Consider the following 6,000-nt stretch of genomic DNA (forward strand, 5'->3'; position numbering starts at 1 on the left):
TCATGGCAGAAGAAATGCACAGGTACCTGATTAAGTTAACCAAAGCATTGCAGTCCTATCATCAACAGGTCAAAGAAGCCTATCAAATATCAGGGAAGGAAGAAGAAAGAGCTCCAATGTTTAAAAACATTAACCCTGGTGACTACGTACTATTGAAAGACTTTAATCATGAAAAATTGGGCTCCCGCTGGAAAGATCCTTATCAAGTTCTTTTGACAACTGAAACTGCAGCAAAGGTAGAAGGACGTTCAACATGGGTCTACAAAGGACATTGCAAACTTGCATCCCCCTCACAGTCTTAGTGTTAGTACTGATACAGGCATCCAATGAAAACCTAAGCCAAGTACATGCACCCAAATGTAACCAACCCATCTGTGACATCTCAGACCGGCTAAAACTCCAACGTGACTGTATAACTGAAACCTGTACTAATACCATTGGACGTCATGAATGCAGCTGCCCAGCTGAAACTCATTTAAACTATTCACATTGTGTATCCAAACATCACACTTCACCTTATTGTCATCCTCGCAATACTTCTATGCCACTCATCATGAGGTGGCACAATTCCACAACCTCATCTGCTCCACCAACCAAAAACTGTTACTTTGAAATATTTGTCTGTTCCCCTTTCAAAATGAACTGTACAGATTGCAGTATTGAGCACATAAACCAAAATCACCAACCCCCAAGGTACTTATTGCCATGAGACTGACCACCTATACTTTCTTGACAGAATGCTCTCCTATCCGATTTACTGCCCCTGACAGAAATACCATTAGACATTTCCTGTATTCAGTAGCTACTGTAATTAACAAGACAAGCTGGAAAGATGAAGAAAGACCAAAAATACTATGCACTCCCAATCTTCTTTCTGTTACTAATGGTTTCTTCATTTGAGCTAAACCCCCTGATCTAGGTTTAATCTGATCGCTGTTCCATCATTCTGATGTACAGTGTATAAATAGGACTCACCCACTTATGCAATCCCTCATTTGTGATGGAAAAACCCTTTTGGTAGAAGATGCGTGTCGCTGTGTGAAGTGCACTAACAAACCTGAAGGATTCAACATTAACGTTGTTCCGCTGTTAGAATGGTGCATTAAAAGACTTTCCAGTACCCACGAAATGAGGCAAGTGAAACAAAAACTATGTAAAACTAGTCGTACTCCTGCTCTCCATCCATTTATACACTTGGACAACCCACCGTTTACAAGATTCAGCTCTCGCTCTGAGTGGTCTCGTCATTCACTCACTGAAGTGCACCCTTGGAACTCCTTTTAGCTTTCATTAGCTATGTGAAAACAAAACCCATATTTACCCAATGACTGGTACGGACATTGGATGTATGCTAGGGCACAATCACTTTTTACCCTCCACCATGAAATACTTCAAGTAGATGATGAATGGAACGCCCACCAACATGTGAATCAGTATGGAACAAAAAGTACAGGAAAAACAAAACAGGATTTACACAACTTTTTCCATCAACAAACCTGGTGGTCTGATGAGAGGTCTTATTCTTGGCTGGGGTATTGAGATGGCCCTCGATCAGATGAGTGACCTTGCGTATGATATTGAAAAACTCGCCAAGTCAACTGCCCACGCTTTGAAGCTGGTGAACAGGAAACCCAGATGATGACGCTTCAGAATCGGTTAGTGCTAGATTTCCTCCTTGCTAAAGGAGGTGCTTGTTCAGTCATTGGCCTGCAATGTTGCACCTTTAGATTAGATTTCTTTTTTAGATCTAAAACGTAGGAAACAGGCCCTTCAGCCCAACAGGTCCACACCAACCCGCCGAAGCGCAACCCACCCAGACCCATTCCCCTACATTTACCCCTTCACCAAACATTACGGGCAATTTAGCATGGACAATTCACCTAACCTGCACATTTTTGGACTTGTGGGAGGAAGCTAGAACACCTGGAGGAAACCCATGCAGACACGGGGAGAATGTGAAAACTCCACACAATCAGTTGCCTGAGGCGGGAATTAACCACTGTGCCACTCACCTACATCGATGATTTCTCAAAATGGGTCAAGACGCAGGGAAAATACCTATCACCATTGTCCAATTTATGTGGATGGAGTGTTACTTGCTGGCTATGGTCGCTGTGCAGATGGATCGTGTAGGACGTACTGATAGCTCTTGGTCTCATTCAATGAGTTTATATTGTCATCGGTTATGCATGAAATGGACCGTACATTGTTTTTTGCCTAAGCCAAAGAGGAATCTGGTTAATTGACCCTAGTCTACCCCTGTACCTCCATCCCCGAACTTCCATGCTGAAATCCAGTATCTTTCAGACTTTGGTCCTCCAGATGATGACTTGCCAAAGGAGGCACTTCACTTATTAAGAATACAAATCGATTAAATGGACTAATTATACATGTATAAACTACGTAGTTGTCATGAAATGACAAAAGGAGAAATTGAGAAAGTCCAATGCTTTAAAACTTGTCCTTAAACATTTAGACTAAAATGTAATTTTGAATAATAGAACACATTTGCTGCACACTAGGAAATAGACAGGCAGGGAGGGTAAGACAATTAAGGACGTTTGCCTTAACATCAGTGAACCTGTATAGGACACCAAGTGATAACATTCACAACTGTTCCTTTGTGAAATTAATAACAATGTTTGAATCTGACCTCGAAGCAAAGCTCGGTATCAATTATTATCCTTCACTATTATCTTCCCCCCTGCAACCGCAAGAAATGCAAAACTTGCGCCCACACCTCCTCCCTTACTTCTCTCCTAGGCCCCAAGGGATCCATATCCACCACAAATTCACCTGTACCTCCACACACATCATCTATTGCATCCGCTGCACCCGATGTGGCCTCCTCTATATTGGGGAGACAGGCCGTCTACTTGCGGAACGTTTCAGAGAACACCTCTGGGACACCCAGACCAACCAAACCAACCACCCCGTGGCTCAACACTTTAACTCTCCCTCCCACTCCACCAAGGACATGCAGGTCCTTGGACTCCTCCATCGCCAGACCATAACAACACGACGGTTGGAGCAAGAGCGCCTCATCTTCTGTCTAGGAACCCTCCAACCACAAGGGATGAACTCAGATTTCTCCAGTTTCCTCATTTCCCTTCCCCCCACCTTGTCTCAGTCAAATCCCTCGAATTCAGCACCGCCTTCCTAACCTGCAATCTTCTTCCTGACCTCTCCGCCCCCACCCCACTCCGGCCTCATCTTGACCTCCTTCCACCTATCACATCTCCATCACCCCTCCCCCAAGTCCCTCCTCCCTACCTTTTATCTTAGCCTGCTGGACATACTTTCCTCATTCCTGAAGAAGGGCTTATGCCCGAAACGTCGAATCTCCTGTTCCTTGGATGCTGCCTGACCTGCTGCGCTTTTCCAGCAACACATTTTCAGCTCTGATCTCCAGCATCTGCAGACCTCACTTTCTCCTTCACTGTTATCAGTCTGGTTCAGAACATGCAGTGCTTTTGTTAACTTTTTGTGTTTGTGACAGTACAGCCTTTGTAAACCTGTGTATAAATGTGGTCTGTTTGTGATAGTACAACACAGTAGCCTGCCAGGACTCTTGAAGGAAGAGTGATGTCCTACTCTCCTGAGTTATTACAATTCAGTTAGCCTGGCTTATAGGTATCAGTGATATGTTGTAACAGTGGTGCTATTAGTAAATGAAGGGGATGATTAAAATTAAACTAAACTGTCTGTAAGAGTTTTTTTTTAATTCCGGACTACCGAAGGTATGATCTCCGGGACGAACCAAGGGAGGCTTACAGGTTGAGTTCATAAGGAATTCTCTCGGCCTTCTCAAATCTGTACTTAATCACACCTAACACAAATTACATTTCTTCTTGTGCTCATCAACAGTTATTTGCTCAGAGGAATGTCACTTACTTCTGATAATTTAATCTAAATTTCAGTTTGATAAATATTTACTACTTTAGTTGGGTCATTTGTTACGATGCCCACAAAACTTCCTGGTGATTTTACACACTTTATTATCACACTTGTTGAACATTATTCAAAGGCCAAATCAGTTTATAGTTTATTTACAATTAAAAATAATTCAGTGCAACAAAATCTCAAAGGCAGGACAGTATATAGCAATCCAATTCGATTGACTGTTTGAAGAACGTCGATAATTCTTCATGTTACTTTCCGCAAGCTCTTAAAATGAAAATCTTGGATGAGAATTGCTTACAGATCCTTGAGTTATAAGAAAGATTTTTGACCAGATAACTGAAATATTAACAGTGTTTACACTTCTGAAGATAACAAGATAATCAATCATAACTGCTGTATTTCTTATTTAAACAGTCTGATAAACAATTTGCAATTACTACTTTGTCTAACACTGCATTCAATAATATTTTAATTACGCATTTCCAAAAAAAGTTTTTTTTTGAAAAACTCATCCAATTTGAAGATATCCCTTGCACAAAATTGTGCTCTTAGTGAAGAGAATGACTTCCTTTTATAACTTTAACTATTTAACTATATTAACTATACCTGAAGGAAATTCGGTTAACTCCCAAAAATGAATGTGGAGATCACTGCATGATGCAATAGAAAACATCTGCATTCAATGTGTTGCAGGATGCAATAGAAAACAGTGGTAATTGAGGCTTTACATGTTTATTCTGTGCAGTAGTATCTCAGTTTTACTTAATGCTCATGAAAGACAGTCAGTACTTGTGGAAAGGGAGATGAATTTTGGCTGCAAGCCATGGTGGATATCATTTGGAAACTGAATTGGACCTGCATTACTTTGAACACTATCTGAACAGAGAAAACTAATGTTTTCAAACATAATACTGAAGGCCTTGTGAAAGAAGTAGAGAAATGTCCGTACCACAGATAGGGAAAGTATCGGCACAGGATAGCCACCAAACAGATTGCTAGAGGTATTTGCTAAGATTGGATACAGCATAATTTCTGTAGGCATTGCACTGTAAGATTCCATTTTTGATTTGGAGATGCTGGTGTTTGTCTGGGGTGTACAAAGTTAAAAAAATCACACAACACCAGGTTATAGTCGAACAGGTTTAATTGGAAGCACTAGCTTTTGGAGCGCTGCTCCTTCATCAGGTGCTTGACCTGATGAAGGAGCAGTGCTCTGAAACCTAGTGCTTCCAATTAAACCTGTCCAACTATGACATGGTGTTGTGTGCTTTTTAACTCTGATGCCATTTTTGGTTAATAGAGTTGGGTAGCATCTAAATATGTGTGCCACAGACTGGATTGACTTGTCCTAAAATTTCATTTTTGACATGCACTTCTTTGAATACCATTTTGAATATTTCAGTTATGCTATATATGGTCAAATCTGCTGCCTTGTCCTTCTAGGTCACTGGTTTGAAGGTACCGTTAGAGGCTTGCTGAATCCTGTATTGCACTGGAGGTGCTAGACATTGTTGTCATTACCAGGGAATGAATGTTTAAAAAGGTGGATGGAGTGTTAATCAAAGTTGTTGTTCTGTCTTGGATGGTGCTAAGCTTCCCGAGTGGGATTGGAACTATATTAATCTGTGCATTCCATCACTTGTGCCTTGTGGATGGTGGATGGGCTTTGAGGAGTCACAAGGTGAGTTGTTCACCACAGAATTTCCAGCCTTTGGACCTGCTGTTGTAACTAGTGTGTATATGACTAGTTCAGTTGAGTTTCTGGTCAGTGATGATGCTCAGGAGGTTTTATGTTAGGGGATTCAAAAATGGCAATATTTTTAAACATCAATGGAAAATGGTTTGATTCTTTCTTGTTGGAGACTGTTACGGAAGATTACATGTTTTAAAATAAAAGGTCTTTGAAAGAATATTGCCAAAATGTAATTTTTGCTTTTCTATTTTGATGAAAGAAGATTGATCACTTTTGGAAAACACAATTACTAGTTGGTTGGCTGCGTTTTATAGACCAAAGGCTTTTCCTTCATAGCTTAGTGCTATGGATTTTGATTTTGTCAGTCAATGTTACATGGAGCAGTGCTGACCCCAAACTGACTG

Source organism: Hemiscyllium ocellatum, chromosome 24 (assembly GCF_020745735.1).
Source record: "Hemiscyllium ocellatum isolate sHemOce1 chromosome 24, sHemOce1.pat.X.cur, whole genome shotgun sequence".
Lineage (NCBI taxonomy): Eukaryota > Metazoa > Chordata > Chondrichthyes > Orectolobiformes > Hemiscylliidae > Hemiscyllium > Hemiscyllium ocellatum.